At 41.3% G+C, this 26,445-nt stretch overlaps 1 protein-coding gene across 3 annotated transcripts in view; it reads left to right on the top strand.

The window, feature by feature from the left end:
* Window positions 1-26,445, top strand: part of CDK17 (cyclin dependent kinase 17) — a 179,033-nt gene that overhangs the window by 43,126 nt on the left and 109,462 nt on the right. Inside the window, exon 1 of one of the 3 annotated variants that reach the window (XM_050935542.1) lies at window positions 2,233-2,427. The exons of the other annotated variants lie outside the window; for them this stretch is intronic. The gene's annotated coding sequence lies outside the window, so the exon portion shown is untranslated. Of the gene's footprint in view, window positions 1-2,232; window positions 2,428-26,445 lie in introns of those variants that run through there. 3 annotated transcript variants of the gene reach the window in all.

The raw sequence follows: 26,445 nt of genomic DNA, 5'->3' as shown, positions 1-26,445 counted from the left end.
AAAGTTCAAGCTCCTGTGGTTAAAGAACTGACCAAATAGCCTAAAAAGGAGACTGCTATGGAACGCCACTGGCATTTTAGATGGCTACAATAGCATTTAAAAGCTACGAATACCAGAGTTACGGACTGACCAGTTTACCGGACACCATGTGAAACCAGAAGTAACCAATCAGGTAGCACTGGAGACCAAAAAAACCAGCCAGTACTGTGCTGTACTCTGCCTGTATTGCATCTTAAAGGTAGACACATCTGGGCTGCCTGTCCCACCCCCACATGTGGGGCAACCACTTACAGCTAGGAGTGAAGATACTGCGGCTGCCAGCCCAGGGTAGCCAGCAGAGTAGGAGCAGCGCTGGGGTCTGTGCTATCCGTGAGGTGGGGGGTGCGGTTTATCCTCCTTTCCCTCAGCCGGGAGCGGGCAAGCTTGCAGTCCGACCCAGGCAAAGAAACTGCCTGCAAGGAAGCTGCCAGCCCTGAGGAGGGAGTTCAGCTGCTGTTGGAACCTGGCCTGCAGTGTCAGCTGCTGGAAATGGAGCTTGAACTGCACTTTGTTCAGAGTTATGAACATTTCAGAGTTACAGACAACCTCCATTCCTGAGGTGTCCATAACTCTGAAGTTCTACTGTAGATCCTAGCCTCTTAGGTTGTGGGGGCAGGGACATGGCCAGGAAACTGTTCAGAGAAGCTTGTTGCAGATGCAGAGAGAACTACATATGCATCAACTCTTGGACTGTGAGATTGGCTCTGATCATTAGAAATACGTTTGTTCATTATGTTTTCCTAATGATGGATAAAACAGCAGTAGCGTCCAACATAAATTGTCAAAGAGGCATCAACAGTCATCCCTTTTAGAAGCCATCCTGCTGTACTGTTAAGAAGGAAGTCTAAAATCCATTACATGTCTGCGTGTCTTAGGGAAGAGAGCATGCAAGTGGACTATCTAAGCCAGCGAAAGGTTATCCCAATGGAATGGACCCTCAAAGAAAACATATTTCTACTTCTGGTTACTCAGTGGGGCCTTCCCCAGATAGTGATTGTCAGAAAACACAAGAATCTTGCAGCAGGTGTCCAGACTGCTCAGAAATAATTATTTCAATTCTGTGGAAGTTCAGACTGATATGAGCCTTCCTGTCTCTACTGGTATTTTGGAGGATGCTAACGGACACAAAGTAGGATTTGGCAATTGTCATGTTAATAGCCCGGACTGACTGAAAGGGCTTGGTATACAGACCACTTTTAAAATATCAAAATCACAAGCTGCTTTTCCTTCTGTAGAAGGACCTGCTGGCCCAAGGACCCTTCTTGTATCCTGACCAAAATCTGCTTTTGCTTTTGATCTGACTTTTGAGAGTGTTGCACAGAAGGCCTGGACATCCCAAAGAAAGTTTGGAAGGTCATGTTAATGTTCAGAAAACAGTCCACCTCAATAGGATCTACATTGTATGGACAGCAGCTTTCTGGTGGTGTGCAGAGGAAAGATTAAGAAATCTGGCATCTTCTCTATATTTTGTGTTCTTCTGGAACATTTTGAAAAAGACTTGTCTTTAATTTCTCTGTGGGTGCAAGCATGTGCTTTATACTCCTGTGCAAGAAAGAGTGGGATTTAGTTTCCTGTGAACTCCCATTTCTTTTTCTGATTTCTCACAGCTGTGGCCTACCTGTAGATCTCTCATTGTATCTCTCCCTTTGAACGTCTCCGTTCTGTTGCCCTTTCCCTATCTACGTAAGGTGTAGTTTTTAGAGTCTGTGACTTGACTAGGAGGCTGGAGGAGTTAGCTGCCCTTTTAAGTGCATCTCTATAAAGTTTTGCAGTACAACATGGCAGCCCTGTACACATTTCTTCCTTTCCAAGGTTTTATCCTTATTTTACTTAATTGTCTTGCCTAATTTCTGCCCTAACCCTAAATCAAAGAAAGAGGTTATGACACAGTCGAGTCTAACACCACTGTGTCCTTCAAAAGGCTTCCTTCCTTCCCAGTGTAAATGCCAGATACATTTGCTTTTGTATTTGGGAAGACTGTAGAGTCACTAACTTCCCTTCAGTTGTCCTTCCATTAAGTCTCACTGTGATGTTGCACTCCATATGTTTTATGGAAATATGCTTATGAGTGTGAATATGATGTAACTGGACTATGCTTTATGCAAAAGACCATGTCACATTATACTGGAATCCATCTTAATCCTTGTACTTTTCCATTGATGAGGTGGGGGGGGGGTGGGGACAAGCACAGACAAAAGATTCCCACCTTGTGCCAAATCTATAAAAGGGGGTGGAACAGGACAGAAAGTTCTACCAGTCATGAGAGAACCTCTGCTCACCAAGTGAGATGTCTGCTGGAACTAACAAGGACTGCACAGGGGAAAGGATTGGGCCCAGACTAGGAAGGAGACTAGTCTATAAAAGAAGCTTATTGGAACATCTCGGAGGGTGAGATATTACCTGTAATCAGTTTCTTGATGTATTAGGCTTAGACTTGCATGTTTTTGCTTTATTTTTCTTGGTGACTTACTTTGTTCTGTCTGTTAGTACTTGAAACCACTTAAATCCTACCTTTTATTCTTAATAAAATCACTCTTGTTTATTAGTAAACCCAGAGTAAGTGATTAATACCTGGGGGAGCAAACAGCTGTGCATATCTCTCTATAAGTGATATAGAGGGTGGACAGTTTATGAGTTTACCCTGTATAAGCTTTCTACAGAGTCAAATGGATTTAGTTGGTGTTTGGATCCCATTGGGAACTGGGTGTCTGAGTGCCGGAGACAGGTAACCTGCTGAGCTGTCTTCAGTTAAGTCTGCAGCTTCGAGGGCGTGGACCAGACCCTGGATCTGTGTTGCAGCAGGCTAGCATATCTGGCTCAACAAGACAGGGTTCTGGAAGTCCCAAGCTGGCAGGGAAGATGGGCTCAGAGGTAATTTCAGCACATTGGCTGACAGTCTCAAGGGGGGGTCTCTGTGACTGAACCTGTCATACTCTCACTATATGAAGTACTGCCTTCTCTTGGACTGAGAGAGGTAACATTACAATATGGGAATTGTTCAGAGCTGCTACATGACACTTCCTGCACAGGTTGACCAGATATTAGAGTGAAGATTATTTGAAGGAGTCGTTCTTTGGCAATCTCATACTTTCAGATACACGTTCTGTGTGCAGTCATTAGCTTGATCTTCCCTAATCCAGCAAGCCAAAGTTTGATTATCTGTTTGGTACTCTAGCAGTTTCTCATGATTTGTTAGTTTCCTGTTCAATTTTGATTGGGGAAGTGTTTGCTTTAGGCGATTGGATGATATCTATGGCAACTCTTGTCTTCCCTGATGTGAGGAATGCTAAATAGATTTAATCTTTTCTTTGTTGGTGGAATTGAAACCGAGAAAGGAATATCTATTTAGAACTACTGCCCTTCAGTGGCTGATAGATCCCACTCTGTTGGCTCTTTATTTTTCATAGTTGTGCAGGGGTGTTTAGGTTTCTTTTTTATATTGGTTAATTATCAAAGCAAATTTTTTCAACTTGAAGTACTCTGAGGCTACAAAATCCTAGTGGAGCTGAGGCACTTTAGTTTTTACTGTGATGTAGCTAGGCAACCTCACTTTAGTTTTTACTGTGATGTAGCTAGGTGAAGTCTAACTACATCTTGTTTTCACTAGGGTTTTGAAGTGAGATAACTAGTACATGTTAGTTACCTCACTGTAAACAAACAATCAAAAAAACACTCCAACCCTTTTTGGCAGTGAAGATGTAATCTGACTGAGGAAAGAGCAGTGGAAGTGGGTGGTTCTTAGGTACATGTGGGACACCAAAATAAGAGTGTCTAATCCTGCTTAATCTATGTAGGAAGAACAGCTCATGTGGTCGGTGCTAGTAGAAAACTGGGAGGGACCCACAAAGGAATTAATCTTTGGTTCCTATAATTCTCCTCTTGCTCTGGACTCAGTCTGTTAGGATGAACATGTATGTTGTAAGAGTTAGGTTATCAGGGCATAAGAATTCAAAATTAGTACGTGAATTTATCAGCAGTACCCCTCATCTAGCAGCTCATTTGAAAGGGAATGTTCTTTGAACTTTTTTGTTACCACCTGGAGCTTTGTTTCTTTGCTCCCTATTTCTGAAAATCTTGCTCTGGTATGTTGAGTTTCAACCTTGGAGATAAAGAAAAGAGTTACAAAGGCAAATAGATGCTATCTGTAATCTCAAAGGGTAAAGGGTCAGGGCTTGCGGAAGACCACTAAGTGGGCCTTTTTCTTAGGAGTGCTAGGATATACGGTTTGTTTTTCAACACAGCTGTTGTTTCAGTTACTTTTCAAATACTTTTGGCTGTTCCAGAAATAACTAATTCAACATATGAATGGTGAAAATATTCTGGAAAAGTAATACCCCACCACCAGGATATTTTAAAGCAAGTGGATCAGTGGCCTGCCCTTTTGCCTTCTGTGAAGCAGTTGGTTTCGTGTATGACTTTAAAAACTTTCTAAAACGATACACTCTCTTATATGGTAATTTGTATTTTTATAGACACTTCATAACAAAAGGATCACAGCATATTTCACAATTGACATATATGTATGCCGGCACTGAAACATAGCCAAAAGACTGCCAGTAGTTCAGAGCTTGTTGTGCAGCACACATACTAGAGCACCCTTGACTCAAGGATCTTAAAGTATTCTGCCTTTCCTTGAATCCAAGATGGAATTCAGTTTTCCTACTGAAATGTAGTACACTTGAAACATGTTTGAATAAGATGGACAATTGAGTGAAGGAATTAGAATGCAAATTAAAGCAACTGCAGGCTACTGTTCATTTCACATTTCATTTTGTTTTGTCCTCAAACAAAAAGGAGGGTGGGGTGGGGAGGAGAGTGTGATTACAGAACTGATGACTAATTTCCATCTGGGGCACCTGGAGAACTGTGTTCAGACTTTTTGGGGAAATGCCACTGGATGATAGAAAATTATTGCCTCCTTTGGTACCAAAGATGCACAAGCTTAACATTAAACACCAAAAGGTACTTCTATGGAGCAGTTTTCCCATCAGAGATTGTATTATACCATACATCTTTAAGCATTACTTCTCACTGAAATCAGTGTGAATTTCTGCTTAATGATAGATATTTTATTACTCAGGAAAACTTTGTAAGCCACAGGATGGTTATTACCATCAACATCTCTTTGGCAATTAATCAGGACAGACTCCTCAGGCATTATAGTTAACACTGCTGTAATTTACTTATGGGCAATTAGGAGACATTTTATGTGCAGCATTTAATAACTGGATCCAGTGCTAAGCTGGATGAAGTAGTCTAATATGCTGGTTGTAGTCTGAACGCTGTGTTGTATTGTTTTTAAAAGCTATCTTTATGGAGTAACTTAATATTTAAAATTGGAATTCTCAAATTTTTTTCTTATAGGGTTTCCCCATTTCTTCAGTCTAGTGAAAACATTAACATAAAAGCAAATCTTCTGCATTCTTGCTGTAAAGACAACTTCACTAAGTTCCTTCAGGAACAATCTCAATAAGCATATTGCCTGTATTTAACGATCTTGAGAATAGTGAGACATCTCTGCCTGTTTCTTAATTTGAAACTGCTTAATGGTTGCATGGTAAACCAGAATGGAAGTGGCTTCAGCTATAAAACTAGAAGACTATTAAAATACACAAGCAAGTAGTTTAAATCCACAATTAGATTTCTTTATATTTCTGTTTACATTGAGGACCTACCAGTACTCTTTGCTACTGATTAACTTGCCATAGTTTTAACAAAGAGCTGCTTGTTGTGAAAAGAGTCCCCCAACAAACAAATGTAAAGGTTGGTTATTTCTACCTTATGTTTCTTTCTTGTAATAGAGTGATCTGGCCCCTTTAAGGAGCAGTGGGACTCAGAGCCTGCCAACCCTGTTCCAGGACATGGCCACATCATTAAAGATATAGGTGTTTAAGGGAGCAGCAGACAAGCTGAGGAATGCGGGGTCAGGTGTTAATCTGGTGCCAAAAAGAATTTCTTACCCTAAGGCCATGGCTACACTTACAGTTCTGCAGCGCTGGTAGTTGCAGCTGTGTTCGTACAGCTGTGTAGGGCCAGCACTGCAGTGTGGCCACATTTGCAGCACTTGCAGCGCTGTTGGGAGTGGTGCATTGTGGGCAGCTATCCCAGCATTCAAGTGGCTGCAACGTGCTTTTCAAAAGAAGGGGGTGGGGTGGAGTGTGACAGGGAGCGTGGGGGAGACAGAGAGAGTGGATTTTTGGAGCTGACACTGTTCTCAGCTCCCTGCCTTGCAAGTTCTAAGGACTGGAAGATACACAGTGCCTACCTTCAATCATTTTAAAAGTTTTGACCTTTCCCCCACCTGTCTCTTATTCACTAAATGCTAATTAGGCACTCCTAAATAGCCGTCAGACCACATAAACAGTTGCTCAACATTACCTCTCCCCCCTCTCTCCTCAAGCAAACAGCTTTGAACATTCCAAAGCAATTCTCCTGCCTTCACTGGCTCGCTCGCTGGAGCACAGAGCAGCTGTGTTTTGTTTTTTAGCAAGTAGCTACGGGGAGATCGGAGTTCAGCCATTCTTCTGGTTTGTTGTGGACAGGAATTCTGGGATACCTCCTTATACCCCGGAGGCCAATAAAAGTGCTGGTGTTGTCCACACTTGCTGACCAGCACTGCATCACCAGCGCTGGAATCGCTACACCCAAGGCAGACCAGGTGTACAGCCAGCGCTGCAACCAGGGAGTTGCAGCGCTGGCCATGCTTTGCAAGTGTGGCCACATCCTGAGTTGCAGCGCTGTAGCCCCCTCACTAGCGCTGCAACTCTCCAGTGTAGCCAAGCCCTAAGGGAAGCATTGCACAGGTCCAGGAAGGAGTGCTAAGGAATCCCTTAATTGGGAAAGAGGTTTGGGGTTGAAGCCAAAGTCGAATGTGTTTTTATAGACTTAATAAATTGGATCCCAGGAAGGGGAATATTACTCTAAATATTTCAGGCTGCAAACAAGTTATTTAGGAGAAGCAAGAGGAACTGAAGTCATTGTGCCTGCTGGGCCATGGTGGGCCACAGAGAGGTGTGCCACGGGGGAGTGTGCTTCAGGATGGAGCTGTTCAGTGTTGTTGCTCCTGTCTTTATGGTTTGAGTCATGTCAGAGAAAAGTTTCTCCACTGCAATCCAGTTACTGTCTTGACTAGTAATCTTTTCTAATATTTGGATGGGTGCATTGGTCTCTGTCAGATGGGGATCGTTACAACTGCAGATATAAGTAGCAGCTCTCTGGCACAGAAGGTCAATCCCTAAAACAACAGCATTGCATCCTGCATCAAGCTGAATCTGTGGGCTATGCTACAGTCATATCCTTTTCTTAATAAATTATAATGTTGAGAGGAAATGGGGAGTCTACAATTCCAACTTCTTTGATCTGTAAAACTCTTAAATGGAGAAGCTTCTCATTAAGGGAATATTTCTGTGAGAAATCAGTTAATGGGACTGAACTGTTACTCTGGTGACAGTGCTGTATAGCAGCATCTTAAAAAGGTTAGAGCTATCTCAGGTTTGGAAATACTGGCTTTTTTCACATTTTCCAAGTGTTGGAGGCAGGAAAGAAGTTCCTCTTAATTTTTTTCTGTCTTTCTTCCTGACCAATGTACAAGTCTGCACCCTCTACACATGTTGGGTAAACTGCACCAATGTTACTTCACAGTCCTCTGCCTCTGTGTTCTGAGACAGGTTTAATCAGTAGCTCCTTTTCCAATATTTTTTTGCTGTCTTCTACCTCTCCTTCCTACTTGGTCTTTGTCTGATAGGGAGCGGATGTTCAGGGGAGCACTTTGAAGAAGGCTAGGACTCCCCTTGCCCTTCCAGTAGATCTCAGCAGTTCAGCAGGGTCCAGCTGACAACATTAAAGTGCTCCCTTACCTGCATTCAGCTCTGTGTGCTGGCAACCCACACCCCTCAGCCTCCACATCATCATTTTAGGGGCTTCTTCTCAGCAGGTATCTGATTGTCATTTTCCTGTGTTTAAGTCTTGCTGAGTTTGTTCCTTCTGCTCCAGCACTATGGCAACGGTTTTCAACCTTTTTTCATTTGCAAACTCTTAAAAAATTTCAAATGGAAGTGTGGACCCTTTTGGAAATCTTAGACAGTCTGTAGACCCTCAGAGATCCGCAGCCCACAGTTTGAAAACCATTGCACTATGCCAGTCAGGTAGCCTCAGATTAGTCCGTGGAGGCTGAAATGTGGGTGGTTGTGTGGGACCTCTGTAACCCCCCACCTCCGTTCCCCACAGATACAGTGTCCCATGGAAGGCCTAGCATCAATGCCTTTTCACTGCTTCGCTCCTCTGCAGTTTGAGCTCTGCTCTGTCCAAGACATCTTTATCTAAAGACTTTTCCAAGAGTCAAGTCACAAGTGAGCTACTATTTCAATAGCTTGTTTACATTTGAGGAGGTGTTACAAGTAATGCTTGAGACAATCCTACTAAAACCTTCCTTTCCACAGTTGTGAGCGTTTTCCTATTGAAAAGGAATTCTCCAGTAAAATGGGGAGAGGGAGACGCTGTAAATTTGAGTCATGCTTAAGTTTTGGCATGAGTCACCAGGGAGATGACATAGGTTTTTAGCCATGGAATATAGTAGGAAGCCATTGTCCTCTGATTTATTAATATACCCTTCCACTCAAAATTTCAAGGTCTTCCAATACATACTGTTAGGATTACCAGACATTATTATTTTTTCCTGACGTTTATATTGCTTGATTAGCACAGTATTCTTACAAAATTTCAGATCCAGTTTTTTTTTAAAAGTCAACTGTGGCTACCAGTTCCTGGGATGGACCACTCTGAGAATGCCACACTCAGTACAGACTGCAAGAAATAGGTCAGACAATCCCCCAAAACTGATGGTTTATTCTGTAATTAGATTTACAAAGTCAGTAACAAAAAGAGGCTCTGTATTACCATACTGGTTAACCAGAAGCCAAACTCAGTCCCTCTTAGGCATCCCAGCCCTTGGCTTCCATCCAGACAAACAGATCTGATATAGTGATAGGTTACTGAAAACCCAATTCACCATATGTGAGGTTCTTACTAATCCCAAAGGATCAGACATTTACCTCCAGATCAATATGCATGTCATAGCTTACCCAAATATCGCACCATCAGCCAATCATTAGTAAACTAACTGAAGATTTATTAATAAAAGGAAAGAAGAGAGTTATAAATGGTTAATAGATAATATACATACAAATGATTGCAATGTCCTTGTATTAGGTTTGTAGCAGTGGTGGAATGGATTGCTGGCTTGCAAAAGTCTCTCTAGTAGCTTCCAAAAGATTGGAAGGTCCTCAATCCATAGGTTCATGATGCTCCTTTTAGTTGTAAATCCACAGTTCAGAGAATTTGGAGTAGGAAAGAGGCAAAAAGGAGTTATCTCAGGTGTCTTCTATATTCTTTTCCATATGCATGGAAATTTACTGTCCCAAACAAAGCCCACAGCCCAGGTGCATGGCCAGTTACTGGCCAAAAATGAAGTCCAGGATCACATGTCCTTATCATGTGTCCTTACATGCTTTTCTGACCCACGGGGGCAGCCATTGTCCATATTCTTTCTGATGTGCCTACAGGAAAGGGAGTGGGATGTATTTTTTCAGTGGCCCATTGTGAGAACTGAGTATCCTTAATGGGCCATCAATAGCAGCCTAGCCCTAAAGTAAATTTATCGGGGGAGGAGAAGAGGGGGGGATTTCACGCAGGAATACAACACATATTTAAGATACAAGTACATAGCCAATATTCATAACCTCCGATACAAAGATGGAACGTGCTTATAAACAGGATAATCATATTTAGTAATTCATAACTTTTCTAATGATACCTTATGAGACATACTTTGTGCAAGATTTATGGAAATTGTGTAACCGTGGTAACAACAGTGATGGAAATGGTCACCCTTCTTATGCACCACATAACCCCTTTTTTTAGATTAAATATATAGTAAAAATTGAATTTACTTCTGAAGTTAGGAACAATCAACCTCAAAGGTAACTTGAATTAAAATGTACGAGTCACTTAAACATACATTTTAAGAATGGAAACTTTACTTCATCTTTAACTGTAGTGATGCTGTAATGCAATAACAATAGATTGCTACCATGTGTGGATTGCATTTGTTTGCTTTGAGTAAGTAGTTAATATTTGTAGAATTGTTTGAAAAATGAAGTGTTCTATTAATTCATAATTTATTTTTAATTACAGAAGCAACCAAAATTCTTAATCAGGATTAAGGTCTTACTGTGCTAGATGTTTTTTTAATGCACAGATGGAATGGTCCCTGACAAGATGATTTTGCAGTCTAAGGCCCTGATTCTTCAGTCTATAGTGCACAAGTAAAAAATGGGGTTCCATGTGGATGCAGCCATCCAGCCACCTGGATTAGCATACAGGATTGGGGCCTAAGAAACAAGCAGACTAAGGGTGGGAGAAAGGGATGCAACACAAATTACTGGGCAAACTTCATGTTAGATACACTTAGTATAAAACAAAAACAAAACTGACCTAACAACATTGAACTAGGAATGGCACAGGGAAGGCAGAAGGGGTGAGATAGTAGCAACTTGGGAGTAGGATAAAACAGCAGTACCTAGAGGACAGATGTCAGGGAGTAGCCAAAATTATGGCCCGAGGGTAGGGAGAATGAGGCTAGCACCAGAGAGAATGTGCTAGGGGTGACAAGGGAAGGTTAGAACAAACAGTCAATAAACAATATGTAAGTATTAAGTAATGTTAATACTTCTGCTGGTGTAGTGAAGATGCACATTTTCCCTTAAACCAGTCTGAAACAAGGGGCTTGTCCCTTAAACCAATCTGAAACAAGGGGGGAGGGGTAGCTCAGTGGTTTTGAGCATTGGCCTGCTGAACCAGGGTTGTGAATTCAATCCTTGAGGGAGCCATTTAGGGAACTGGGGTAAAAAAAATCTGTCTGGGGATTGGTCCTGCTTTGAGCAGGGGGTTGGACTAGATGACATCCTGAGGTCCCTTCCAACCTTGATATTCTGTGGTTCTACATAATGGAGTATTGTGCCCTAAGGAGTGTAATTTCTAAAGTACATTCAATCATTGAGCTTTATAGACCCTGCTGGTGTGCACTGAAAGTTCCCTAGTGCACTGTAACATCATGCTTTTTCAAACAGTGCTACGTTAAGTGCCAGGGAATCTTTAATGTGCACCAGCAAGGTCTACACAGACCAATTAATGTGTAACATGTTACTGTGCTTTAGAAATCACTCCCCTGCGAAGCACATCGCTGTTCCGTGTAGACAAGCCTTAGGTCAATCATAGCTTAGTCACTTTTTAAATCTCTCTATGACCTTTGAATACTGTCAAAATACCTTTTTAAAAATAGGAGTATAATCAGAATAAATATTGATTTTTTTCCCTTAGAAAAGGCTTAAATAAACTCCTTGAAATATTACATACTATTAAAACTACGAGGAGTCCTTGTGGCACTTCAGAGACTAACAAATTTATTTGGGCATAAGCTTTCATGGGCTAAAACCTACTTCATCAGATGCATGGAGTGAAACATACAGTAGGGAGGTATAAATACACAGCATATGAAAAGATGAGAGTTGCCTTAGATTTAATATCTGTAGTGACCCATCCACTCCCAGTCTCTAACCCTAACCCTGCAGAATTGGAATTAATTTGCAAACTGGATACCATCAAATTAGGCCTGAATAGAGACTGGGAGTGGATGGGTCACTACAGATACTAAATCAGTTTGTTAGTCTCTAAGGTGCCACAAGTACTACTCGTTGTTTGTACAGAAACTAATTTCCCCTTGCTAAATACTCACATCTTCTCGGCAGCTGTTTGAAATGGGCCACTTCGTTTACATTGGCCTCTTTAACACTACAAAAGCGTTTTCCACTCCTTGTCAACTGGTGAGAATTGCCTACTTCCAACTTAAATTGAATTGGCTCGTTAGCGCTGACCCACCCACCCCCACTTGGTAAGGCAACTCCCATCTTTTCATATGCTGTATATTTATACCTCCCTGTTGTATGTTCCAGTCCATGCATCTGATGAAGTGGGTTTTAGCCCATGGAGGCTTATGCCCAAATAAATTTGTTAGTCTCTAAAGTGCCACAAGGACTCCTCATTGTTTTTGCTTATACAGACTAACATGGCTACCACGCAGAAAACTATTAAAACTGACTTTGTAGGTCTGTGATTCCTCAATATTTTTTATAAGAGCATCTCCCTGACTATGTCTAAATCCTTCCTGAGGTCTTGTGAGATTCATAAGTTTCTAACAGCTATTGGTGAATCCATTTCCAAATTTTTTCTGAATTTCCCCTTAGTAGTAATGTCCAGTATTTCTTATAATTATCTAACTTCTTAGTAGGGTGATGCAGGGGGAGGATGTTGTGAAATTCAAAGTTTTTATATTGGATTTTCCAAAGCAGATACATTTATGTGGTGCTGCACTTGAAGAAAGTGTATTCCTGTTTCATAGTTCTAGATTTTTTTTTTTTGGTATTTTAAAAAAATACTTCTCTCCTCCTTTCATAAGTGCTGAAACTAGGGGACTGGGAGGCTGCAGCACCCCCTGACTTGAGGTGGTTTCCATTATACACAGGGTTTACAGTTTGGTTTAATGACTCTCAGTACCCCCACTGTACAAATTGTTCCAGCATCCCTGCCTCCTTTTGTTAAAGAACAGTAACAGAATAACTTCACTACAGCCTGTCATAAACAGATTGTTAAGGGTTAATATCTCTTGTACCTGTAAAGGGTTACAAGTAGGGAACGGGACACCTGACCAGAAGACCAATCAGAAGACAAGATACTTTTAAATTTGGGCGGAGGGAAGCTTTGGTGTGTGTTCTTTGTCCGTTGTGGGTTCTTCTCTCGGAGGGTCTGAGAGAGACCAGACATTACTACAGGCTCTCTAAGTTTCTTTTCTAATAGTAAATAAAAACAGGCGGTTTAGGTTTTCTGATTGTTTTACTCTATTTGCAATTGTGGATCTGGCTGGTTAACTTTTATATGTGTAGTTGCTGGGAATATTTTGATTTGTATTGGTACTGGGGGGAAAGCCTCTTTCTGGTGTCTGTAAGCTATAGGACCCTGTAATATTTACATCTTGAAGTTACAGAGATAATTCTTTACTTGTTCCTTTCTTTTATTAAAAGGTTTCTTTTTAGAGAACCTGATTGATTTTTTTTTCTTATCTCCCTTGTTTTATTCCAGGGGATTGGGATAACTCACCAGGACGGGTGGGGGAGACGGGAGGGGGGAGAGAGAGAATCTCTCTCTGTTTTCCTTGAATCTGTTTGCCTCTTTGTGGAAGGGAAGGGAGATGCTTCTCTGTATGGTGATTTAAGAGGCTGGATCAGTAATCTCTCAGGATAGCCCAGGGAGGGAAATTCTGGGAGGGGGAAAGGTGGGGGAATGGTTTATTTCTCCTTGTTTTAAGAATCCAAGGGATCTGGGTTCTTGGGGTCCCCAGGGAAGGTTGGGGAGGTCAGAGTGCCCCAAAACATTATATTTTTGGGTGGTGGCAGTGCTATCAGATCTAAGCTGGTAATTAAGCTTAGAGGATTCAGGTGCTAGTATCTCATTTTCTGAACTCTAAGGTTCAGATCTGAGAAGGAATGCTATGACACAGCCAACTACTGAAGTAATTTTAGCAGGGGAAGACTCCAACAATAAAAACAGATACAGAACTCATGTGTTCCTCCTAACTGAAAAATATGCCTGCTTCCTGTTAATTGAGAACTCAGATTCCACCAGTCATGGCTACACATTTTAATTGTTTTGTTGTAAGTAATGGTATATGCCACTTATTAATGTGACCATCATTTTGAATGCTATAATTACAATTTTTTCAGGATTAAATATTTAGGTCCATAATAATATTTTACATTATTGTAACACTCAAATTGAAGAATCTTGCAAGATTTAGTGAGATAGGTGGTAGTATTGCCCTATATACAGATGCAGCAGATAAGGCATCAAGATTTTCAGTGACTTGCTCATAACCTTTCAGGGAATTAGTAGTAGAGTTTGAGATTGTGTCTTCATTGAAATTAACCACAAAATGCCCATTGACTTCATTAGCACCAGAATTTCACCTCAACACTTCAACCTGGTCTGGAACGCTTGCTTCTTTTCTGATAACAGGGTTATAGAGTCAAATCTTTGCAAGGCATATTGTTATGAAAGTATATTTGCTTTTTAGATTTTGAAAGATATTTGCGTAATCCATTCAGTGTTAGCAATGTATGTCACCTGGTTCAGACAAATGTAATCCAGCAAGATTTATTTCAATAAATCAAAATTTTTAGTAATGAATGAAATATAGTTGGTCACAATTCATGAAAACAAATATTCATTATGATTTAAAATGACAGAATTAACCAAAAAATGGTAAATACACGCACACAGCTCTGAGATTTAAGATTTTTTTAAATGAAACTGTAACTTACTTTTTAAAGTTAAATAGTTGTATTTAGCTTCTTGGAAATATAATAATAAAGATTATTCCCAATTTGTTGCATGTAGTTAGAAATTCGAGAGAGGCAATAATCATTGATTTATTGTTCTCCATTACTTTAAAAGAAATCTATCCAGTGTCTTTCAGATAATATGGGTAGGATTTGTCTGCTAGATTACCGTAGACATTTGTTTCCTCTCCAGAGTGATTTAACTGACATGTTAAATACTTATTTTTTTTATAATGTGAAAAAGAAAATTCAAAGTAATATCCTTGTAAAATTTTAGTTTGATACTAGTATCTAGGTCACTGACAACAGTAGCACACATCAAACTCTGAAATAAATCATGATTCAGAAAGGTAATTACTTTGTAGTGGAAGGTATTGCACTCCTGGCTTGCTCTTGGCAGAATGAGATGGCGTAAGGAATAAGTTTTAGTAATATAAGAAAGAGAGTATTATTAATTCAAAAGAAGTAACTGCAAACAACAAGCAAATAGAATTTCATTTCTTGACTCTACTGGGGAAATGGGAGAACACTATCTCTGCCCGTATTGAACCAGTTGTCAGCTGCTTGGGGACACTGCTCCCCAAAGGCTACACACCATATGAGCCCAACTCTGCTGCCTTCATCTCCCTTCCAGAAGTGACTGATAAAAGTAGCCAGCTACCCCAGAAAATTCACTGTTTGTCATCAGGGAAACAGTTCTGGGCTTGCCTCTCTTAGAGCAATTTAGGGACATTAGGTCCAAGCAGTCTTCTCCATGTCCCACTGTGCAGCCCCAGAATGGCTCGCTTCCATTGGCTTTTGGCAGTGGCCTGTAAAAAGGATCCCAGAAGAACTATCACTCTCCTTTGTAACTGCTTTGTGTACAGAAGTTCTGGAGCCTATCTACATCATCACTAATCTCTGCTTACAATTAGTCACCATAATCTTACCTGTGTCCTATTACTGGTTTTAAGTAGTCCTACTAATAAATTTTAGAGACATTTATTGCCTTTCAGTTACTATTTACTAACTACTGATGCCCTGGTTTATTACCATTGATTGACACTAATTGCCATTATTTTACTGTTTTTGCAATCTACTCATTCTGCGTTATTGATCTGACTGACATTTATTTACTGACCAATATTTTTCTGCTGCTGCCATTTATCTTCTTTATTGATTTCAGCTGACATTTTGTCATTGTTTGAATTCTGTATGCCATCCTCTACTCCCTTTATCATGTTCAGGGTGTGAAAACCTTACAAGACATGTTTGGCTGGAATGCTAAACCTAGGAGCAGGAGGTAGATACGAAACATAATTGGTGTACTGTGACATGCTTCACTACCTGCCCCATCTGAGAAGACGCCACCTCTTGCAAGACTGCTTAGCCAGGGTCTCCCAAGTGTCTTGTGACTGAGAGCTTGTTCTGAGCTAAAGCTGTGATGAACTTGTAGCCACAGGGCATCATCCTTGGGTGGGGATTTAAAGAACTGCTCATCCCAGAATACAGGTTAGATGGGGTTAACTCTGTTAAGCTGACTAGCATGCATGTACATTCTTTTATTGTTTTTAATGTTTTCTCTATAATGATTTTTACATTAAGCATAAAGTAGGCTTGCATAGGAAATGGTACCGTGAAACTGTTGCAATTACACTGTCTCTGAAGAGAAAGCAGTCAGCTGTCCTTGGGTAGCCTGCCTCAGTTGGGAATAACACAGTGAAGGCAGGGAACTGTGCAGCCTGAAAATACACCTGTAAAAAGGGAGTGAGACATAGGTCACAACCAGTGGCTGGGGACCTGGATGTCTGAGACCTTAGGGGATGGGGGAGGGGAAGCAGGTGCAGTTGTCTTGAACTAACAGATGGTGGTTAGGATTTGTGTTTGTTAGTTTTTGGTTCTAACACTTTTTAGAACCTTTTGTTAACTTTGTAAAGAAAAATGGAAGTGAATATCCTAGTGTCCAGTCTTAATATTAGCATTTCTTGGAAACTTTTATTTGTTTGAAAAAATAAGATTTGAACAAATCATGCCTCAGACAACAAGAGCAGTGTTCATGGTTTTCTGTTAGAATAATATCTCAGAGCAAATTTATTGCACTTGCTAATGTGTGCTGCAAGAAGGATAATCAAATGTCTCTTTTTGATTAATGCCCTGTGTTTTGCAACAGTATTGTTGCTGATTTTGTTGACCCCGCCTCTAATTTCAGCCCAGCAGTCTCAGTGTTATAGACCTTATAGACTAACAGACGTATTGGAGCATGAGCTTTCGTGGGTGAATACCCACTTCCTCGGACTCTTTGTTGCTTTTAACTATTCTTTAGTGTGCTTTGATCTACCCCGTTTTGAAATGCACTAAGGAACTGTTAATGCACATCAGCAGGGGCCATCCAGACAATTAATGCGCAGCAGGCTACTGTGGGGTAGACTCACATGCCATTTTGGTCTGAGAAAGGTACTCAAACTTGATCTACACTACCAGCGTATGCCAGTATAACTATGTCGCTCAGGGGTGTGGAAAATCCACAGCCCTGAGTGACATAGTTATACTAACCTACCCCCTGGTGTAGATAGCAGTATGTCAATGTGAGGGCTTCTTCCATCAACATAGCTACTGCCTCTCAGGGAGGTGGAGTACCTACACTGACGGAAGATGCTCTTCCATTAGAGTAGGTAATGTTTTCACTACTGGTGCAGCTGCAGTGCTGTAAGTGCAGTCAAACCTTCACAGTGTCACAGTTCAATACAATGTGGAACAGATAAAGAGTTAACATGTTGCAAGAGAATATTCAAGATGAAGTAGGCAGTTAATATCTCTAGTCTACAGTCATAGGACATAGGTCCGTTAGTGCATTACAGATTGTTATAATGAGCCATAAACCCAGTGTCTTTGGCTGTGTCTACACGACACACCTTACAGCAGCACAGCTGTATCACTGCAACTGCACCAATGTAAGGTCTCCTATGTAGCTGCTCTATGCTGGCAGGAGAGAGTTCTCCTGCTGGCATAATTATACCACCCTCAATGAGCGATGGTAGCTATGTTGGCAGGAGAGCCTCTTCAGCCAACATAGCACTGTCCACACCGGCGCTTTTGTTAGTAAAACTTGTGTGTCAGAGTGGTGTTTTTCTCACACCCCTGACCAACAGAAGTTTTAGCAACAAAAGTGCTAGTGTAGACAAAGCCTCTTAAAGTCCATGCTTTTTGATGTCTAGCAGAGTTATGAATTTTAAGTTTCCAGGCTTGTCTTTTGAAGGTGTTGTGCAGATTTGTTTGAATTCACATGGCCTGTCTAAGACATTTAGTTGCATTGAAAGCAAATCAGACATAATTATTATTTTTAAATGAACGGTTATCTTCAGTAATCATGTGAGTACCCTATACTTTTTAAAAGCTTCTAAAATGCACCCCATTGTGATATATAAAATAAGTTCACCCTGTATGCATTGATAATAATTGTATGTACTTTTAGAATAAATTAATTTAAACTTTTGCTAATAGTAAAAACAGTTCTGGTTTTCTGTCCCTATTCCCCCATACAGCTTGATCAGTGTGTTTTTTAAATACAATATAGGTTATCTGTCTATATTAATGTCATTCAAAGCACTGTCTACTTGCCATCTTACAGTATGTGACTGTTTTGCTAGTGAAGGGAATGATAGTTTGTGTAGGGCGAAAGCTGCCAATTTTGCATTAATATGTGACTGAGCATTCTGAGCTGTAGTGCTATTTTTCCCTTTGGGAAAAGTGAATGACACATGTTTACAGCCATATAGAAATGTAGCCAAATAAATTTTAGTCTGCAGTTGAAAATTTACATTTGATTGTATTTTTACCGAGAAATTCCATAATGAACGTGTGCAGTTAATTTTTGGAAAAAAAATTCTACTATAACCTCATTCACTCTATAATATAATTTTAAATGGCTTCCCGTTTAATAGTTCTTTTGATTCTTATGTTATGCTACCAAACAGCAAGGAAACAAAAAAAGCCCCTAAATATTACCTATTACGACAAGTATGGCATTGGAGATAATAGGCTAGTTGTCTTGTTAACTTTGAATCATTGCAGCTATTAAAACAAATAAAATTAGTATAAACGATGTTCATTAATTCAACCAGATCTTCAGAATATTGAATTAAAAGGACTCTTTAGTTGCCATTATTTTTTAATGTCTGCAGCCTTACTGAGAATTCTTCTTAAAAATATATTAGGAACATACATAAGAGAAGATCCCCTAAACAAGTATCTTGTAATCAGACAAAACTTTTCACTCAGTAGTAGCTTTGCTCATCAAATGATGGAGTATGTTAGCTGTAATAGTTGTTCAGTTAATTTCTATAACTTATAATTGTTAAATTTCCCTAGGAAACACCTAGCAAATGATTAGTCTGTTTATCTTAATTATCTGTAATTTGGAGAAGTCTCTAGAGGAGTAAACTATTTTTTTTACATGTCTTGTCTTACCATATTTCAACATGTGTTTTGTAGAATGGCATTTGTTTGTTTAAATCAGTGTCTCATAACTGGATCCTAGTTATGTTCTGGCATGTCATCTTATTGGTAAGAAACATGTAGTTTGGGCTGTCTTCTGTTGTATGTCCACGGGTGGAATTTAATCTTGATGTAACCTCCTCCTTTCTTTTTTTTTTTAAAACACTCCTATCACTTGCTTTAACTTGATATAATGTGCTTCCATCTTCTTTCAAATACCTTCTCTAAATAGTCAGAATTATTGTTGAAGAGATTTGTTCTTATCATCACTAACTTTTGATGTGTGTGTCTTCTGTGTGCCTAATAAAAAATTTATAGTATTAAACATTTCTACTAAACAGCCTGTTTTAATCCACTTCATAGTTTTTAGTATTACTTAAGTATATTTAAATAATTATAATATATGTGGAAGTGTTTGGTCTCTCTAGATTGTAAGTTCAATGCAAGGACCTATTCTCTTCTATTTTCTGTTACAGCTGTGCTCTGCAGAGCATGCAGTAAATTCTCAAGAATAAAAAATAATGATTACTGTGAATGACAGGCAGAACTAACATGTCTGTAAGAAAAGGATATATACATTATAAATTATTCTTACTATGTTATTTGGCCAATGAAGACGCATCTGCAATCTCTGACCTTCTTTATCTTGGCTTTGTCTCTCACTCCAATATTTTCACAGTTGCTTATCTGGAATGAACACTGTCTTTTTAGCTCTTGATTGACAATGGAAGATACTTCTTTAATATGGTGAAGTGAAAGGCAGGCCCTACTAAACCTTCCCCAACAGCTCTTCGAATGCACCTGAATTCTGACCTAAACAACACCCTTGGTACTCCAGTTTCTTGCTTCTCAGCTCTAATAGAAATGAGGCCAAATTGTGTGCTGTTACATTGTGATGCAACCAAATTAGGGGAACCATAGTTATTGTATTTTATATTTTATATATATACGTGGTACCTGTCATAGTGTCCCATATGGCCTAATCCATAACCTATTGAAGTCAGGATGTAGCTTTCCATTGTAAAGAATCGGCTCAGTGTTTTGAGAAGATATTTGAAAGAGAAGTTGTAAGCACGCTACATCAGCAGGGGTGACTGCATCAGAAATGTCCGATCCCTGTTTAACATCTACTGATGCAGACAAAAGAGAAGCTGTCCCTACCTGTGAGCCAGGTTGAGAGCGCCAGAGCGAAGATTATCTGGTGTTCTCACCTGTATGCAAGAGAACAGACACAATGTATCCTGTACCAGTTGAGGGACATCAGTCTTTACTACAACATTCTCTGGTACAGGGGTCCCTAACGCGGTGCCCGCGGGTGCCATGGCGCCAGCGGGGGCATCTTAATGCGCCCGTGTCCTGGCCCCTGGGAGAGCACCCACCGAAATGTCGCAGCAGCATTTTGGCGGGGGCGCCTCTCGATAACGACGCTTGTCGCCGATAAGTGATGTCATCGAGGGACGTAGTTCCTGAATTTTGGCAGCGATGCCTCTTGATGACGCCGCCTGCCATTGACAAGTGACATCATCGAGAGGCATTGCTCCCGAATTTGGCAGGGACTCCTCTCGATGACGTTGCTTGTTGATGGCAAGCTATGTCATCAAGAGGCGTTGCCGCTGAAATGCTGCTGAAATTCGGCGGCATTTCGATGGGTGCTCCACCCCTGCAGTGGTCCTTCGGCTGGTACCCGCCAGCCCAAAAAGGTTGGGGACCACTGCTCTGGTAAATTCCTTGGTACTATCTGCAGCACAGATAGGGGGAAGGGGTAGAAAGCCATCTTATTCTGCCAGGAGAGAAGAATGTAAACTGTGTGCTTTTGGCAGGGGAGCCTATTCCTATGGCTCACTAGGCCTTCTGGTGCTGACTGTCAAGTCGCTGTGTTCTGCTACAGTTATGGTCTGTGGCATGCCATGAGCCCCATGCTGGACTCCTTTCCTGAGGAAGAGAAGGAAGTGGTTAAGACTCTGGTCTCTGAGGATTGTACACTCATGCTGCAGCACTGTGAGCAGCGCACAATGACTTAGATGTCAGTGCAAGAACATGACCACAGGAGTGGTTCTTAGGAGGTGCTCCTGGCTGAGATCCTTTTGGTCTTTCAGCTGGATCCTGAGGAAAATAGAAAACCTCCCTTTTGGAGCATATGGGCCTTTTTTAGTAATGAAATCAATGAAGCCCTGGAAAAGATTATGGCTGCTGCACTTTCCCTGGGACTAACACAGTCCTCTTCCTAAGCACAGAAGAGGTTTTCCTACCTGTCATTCCACTTCCAAAAGACAGGCTTCTTCACAATACCAAGGGATACACTTCCAGGGGTGAAACTAGTCACCCCTTTAACCTACTAATGGAAAACAACCTCGGCATTATCGAAGCAGGATTCCTAATCTCATTCCTCACAGCCCTCAACATCAGCCTCCAAAAAACAGTTTTGAAGATGCAGTCAAGAGCTATGCACTGACTTGCACCAGTTCTCCATGCCTTCTTCCCATCCCCACTCTTTGGACCTTGTCCCTCTTCCTCCTACAGAGCTTGATGCACAGTTACCTCTGATCACTGGTTGCTGGACACAGCCTGTGACATATTCCATCTGGTTCTGCACCAGGCCACATTATTATCCTTTGCTGTCTCCTTCCCTCTTCAAGGACCCATCTCAGGAGAATGTCTTATTGGAAGTATTGGATTCCCTTTTTGGAAGGGAGCTATAAAAGAGGTTCTAGAAGAACATTGAGAGAAAAGGTTTTGTTCCTGCAATTTCCTGATCCCAAGCAGAGCAAAGATCTGAGACCCATTCGGGACCTCAGAAATCTCAACAGATACATAAGAATATTGAAGCTCAAGATGCTTGCTCTAGGGGACATTGTCCCTTCCTTATTCTGGGGAGTTTGGCATTCGACTCTTTACTTAAGCATGTCTACTTTCATTTGGCGATCAAACATACATTGAGTACTTGAAGTTCTATGTGGGTGCAAGACACTACCAATTTAGAATCTTCATTTTGACTTGTCCTCAGCACTGTGAGTCTTCATCAGGTGTTGCATGGTGATTGCTGTTCGCTTCAGATGCTGAGAAATATCTGGACGGCTGACTCTTGAGGGCCAGCTCTCAACAGCATCTCTCTTCAGCAGTCTTGTTACAAATTCTGGGTCTGGTACTAATCAGTATTTTCATTAATAACATGGATAATGGAATGGAGAGTATGGTTATAACATTTGTGAATGACACCATGCTGAGAGGGGTTTGGAGGGTGGGATTAGAATTCAAAAGGTCCTTGATAAATTGGAGAATTGATCTGAAATAAACAAGATTAAATTCAATAAAGACAAGTACAAATACTGTAGTTAGGAAGGAAAAATCAAATGCACAATAAATAATTGGGGAATAACTGGGTAGGTGGTAGTACTGCTGAAAAGGATCTGGCGGTTGTAATGGATCATAATTTGAAAGTGAGCCAGGAATGTGATGCTGTTGTGAAAAAGGCCAATATCTTTCTGGGGTGTATTAAAAGGAGGGTCATATGTAAGACAGAGGAGGTAATTGTCCCACTGTATTAAGCACTGGTGAGGCTTGGGGTGGAGTACTGTGTCCAGTTCAGGGTGCCACACTTTAGGAAGGGTGAGGACAAGTTGGAGAGATTCTAGAAGAGAGCAACAAAAATGATAAAAGGTTTAGAAAACCTGACTCTTGAGGAAAAAACTGAGCATGTTTAGTCTTGAGAAAAGATGACTGAGAGAGGGATTGGAGGATAAGTCTTCAAATACATTAAGGGCTACTATAAAGAGGACAGTGATCAAATGAACTCCATGTCCACATAAGGTAGTACAAGAGGTAATGGGCTGAATCTGCAGCAAGGGATATTTAGGTTAGATATTAGGAAAAACTTCCTAATTACTTACTGGAACAGGTTACCTAAGGCGGCTGTGGAATCCCTGTCCTTGGAAGTTTTTAACAATATATTAAACAAACATCTGTCGCGGTCAGCGGTCTCCAATGCAGTGCCCGCGGGGGCATCTAAATGCGTCCGGGTCCTGGCTGGCGGAGGAGCATCCGTCAAAATGCCGCTGAATTTCTGCAGTGTTTGTGACGACGCCTCTCAATGACGCCACTTGCCGCCGACAAGAGACGTCATTGAGAGGCGTTGCCGCTGAAACGCCGCAGAAATTCGGCGGCATTTTGGCGGATGTTCCACCACCGCCATGGTCCTTCGTCTGGTGCCCACCAGATGAAAAGGTTGGGGACCACTGGTCTAGGTGTGTTTGATCCTGCCTCAGCTCAGGAAATGGACTGGGTGACCATGTGGTCCTTTTTAGCCCTACATTTCTGTGATTCTGTATATAGCCTCCTCCAGTAACTGGGACTGTTGATCACCTGGGAGAAATTCTTTGTGCAGATTAAAATGAGGATCGCTTTTTTGGAGCAGTCCTGGACTCTACTCAGGCCAGGGCATTTCTTCCAGCAAAGAGATTTTTAAGATTTGGGACTCTATGACCACTTCAGGGAACAGCCAGTACAAGACTTTCACAATTTAGGGTAACTACACTGTGTTCTCGCTCTGTGGTTCAGCAACAAAGCCTTTTCTTGGGTTTTGGCTCCCCAGTCATTGTCTTTTGGATGGAGACACTCGTTCTCTCCTTCCTGACCAGGATATTTCCAGGCTGTGGAGCACGCTGTCTACACTACGAATTCCCCAGCAAAGTCAAACTGCCTAAGCAGGCCTGCTTTGCTTTTTTCTTCAGAGATGGTAAACAATGTAATTGCCACAGTTAAGTTACCACACAGCTCTTTCTGAAGACGGACATTTAATCTTAAGGTAAAAGCGTTACAGAGAACAATAAAAGAACCTCCAAGCATCCTAACAAGCTTACTGGAGATCACCTCCTGACTGCCACAAGGGCTCTGGCCTGTGAACAACCCTTTGAACCCCATCAGAGGGTTTTCCTGTAGTTCCAAGTCATAATCCCTTTTGCTCAGAGCAAGAACACAGACTGTGCCAAGTCCTTCCAACCCACCCCAGGAAGGATTGGGATCACCCTTGGACAGACAATTCTGTCTATTTGTTGGGTCAGAAAGAAGGCCCTACGTCAATTTTAACTCAAGGTATTGAACCCAGAATCCTTTTGTTGTCTGTTGCACAGGCGCCGGCTTCTAATTTTCCCTTGGGGTGCTCAGCCCCAGGCCCCACCCTGACTCCAACCCTTCCCTAAACCCCCACCCCCAGCCTGCCTCTTCCCTCCTCCAACTCCACCCCTTCCCCCAAGGGCCTGCCCCGCCTCTTCCTGCTCTTGCCCCACCTCTTTCCCACCTCTTTCCACCCCCTCCCCTGAGTGCGCCTGTCCGTGATCCTCCCTCTCCCTCCCAGTGCCTCCTGCACACTGCAGAACAGCTGTTCCATGCCGTGCAGGAGATGCTGGGATGGCGGGGGAGGAGTTCATTGGTGGGGGCCCCAGGTGGGTACACCTGGGGTTCCATACTCCATATCAACATATAGAAGCTTAAAGTATTGACCTGGGCCCTCGAGCCCTTTTGCTTGTCCATGTAGCACAGGTGCTTATAAACAGCACCATACGCATGTACTGCATCAACAAGTAGGGAGGTGTGCATTCCCAGCTCTTGTCTGGGAGGCAAGAAATCTGTGGCTGTATTACATCCAAACTATATCCCTCACAGTTGCCCTCACCTAGCAGGAGAGGAGAGTGTGGAGAAAGACTCAGTCAGCAGGTCATCTCAGGATCAACTTGAGTGGTCCCTGGAACCAGCAATCCCCAGAGCCCTGTTTCACAAGTTCAGTAATAGACCTCTTTAATACAATAAAACTTATCAATTTGATCCAATATTTGCATGTTTGTGAAGCATCCTCATGTATTCTAAAATCATCTAGCACAGTGGTAGGCAACCTGCAGCCCATCAGAGTAATCTGATTGTGGGCCGCGAGACATTTTGCTGACATTGACCATACACAGGCATGGCCCCCTGCAGCTCTCAGTGGCAGCGGTTTGCCGTTCCCGGCCAATGGGCGTTGTTGGCTGCTGCTTCCCGGAAGTCTCTGCGGGCCTGCTCTTCATGCCATTATTTGGGAACAAATAATTTTTCCAAATTGCCAGTTCCATCAGACTAAAGAAATTGAGTAATACCTTTTTTTAGTGTGGTTGGAAAGGTTTGCAAAATTAAGTTGTTTAATAGTTAGGTAAATTAAGATTACCAGAAGACGAACCATTTATATGACATCAGGAAAATAAAAGATAAAGTGAAATTAGGTCTAGAATTTTCAAACTCTGTTATACTATGGACAGAATTTGAGAGATTATCTCATGACCATTGCCTTTTCTGTTCCTAGTTGTGTGGACAACTTCCCTTGCTATTTGCAAGCAAATAGCATCCCATTGGCTTCCCACCTGATATCAGATTTAAGGTTCTTGACACTACCTTCAAAGCTCTATACAATTTTGGCTCCAAATTCTCATCCTGGGGTGTCAGTGCCTCAGTGTGCCTCAAACATGACCACCCTGCCCTTTTTGATATTACTACGTGGGAGGGTAGCTTCAGCTATATGGGAATGGAGAACCTGAAATGGGGAGAGTTTGGTATTACTAGTCTGGGTCATACAGATAAGTTCAAATTTAAAATGAAATAAAGTACAATTTAGTTTTCAATTATATGCTCTAGAGCAGGGGTAGGCAACCTATGGCACTCATGCCAAAGGCGGCACGTGAGCTGATTTTCAGTGGCACTCACACTGCCCGGGTCCTGGCCACCGGTCCGGGGGGGGCGGCATTTTAATTTTAAATGAAACTTCTTAAACATTTTAAAAACCTTACTTACTTTACATACAACAATAGTTTAGTTATATATTGTAGGCTTACAGAAAGAAACCTTCTAAAAACGTTAAAATGTATTACTGGCATTCGAAACCTTAAATTAGAGTGAATAAATGAAGACTGAGCTCACCACTTCTGAAAGGTTGCTGACCAGTGCACTAGAGATTATGGCTAAACAATATAGGGGTAAGAGCCATTCCTAGATCTGTTGAAATCCCAATTTTATATGTATACCTTTTTAACTCTTATGAATTAATGATGATGAAAAGTACATTTTTCTGTATAGAAAAATATTTATAGTCTTACAGCCATTGTGTATTTAAAGCTAAGGTTCAGCAGTGTGAGTTGGGGTTTCTCAGGAAGCAATAGTGTTTTATTTCTGAGCAAAATATCAAAGGAGTCTTATACAACAGCAGATTGCAAATATTCATAAAAATCATCAATCTCTTTAATCTCGTGTTGCTTTCTTCAGTTCACATTGACCTATGGATGGAACAAATATGTCTCTGCCAGTTTTGGTGTATCTTATCAGATAGTTTGTATCCTCATTCTGTCTGTCTACAAAAAATAGGATTACCATTAGTTACCTTCAAGTATGTGTTTTTAATATCTGACATTCCACTGTAGAATAGTCATAAATATTATGCTCTGTGTTCAAAAGCTCAAAAAAGAAAATGACA

Source organism: Gopherus flavomarginatus, chromosome 1 (assembly GCF_025201925.1).
Source record: "Gopherus flavomarginatus isolate rGopFla2 chromosome 1, rGopFla2.mat.asm, whole genome shotgun sequence".
Taxonomy (NCBI): Eukaryota; Metazoa; Chordata; order Testudines; family Testudinidae; genus Gopherus; species Gopherus flavomarginatus.
The sequence above is the reverse complement of the archived record's forward strand: the minus strand, read 5'-3'. Positions and strand labels throughout refer to the sequence as shown.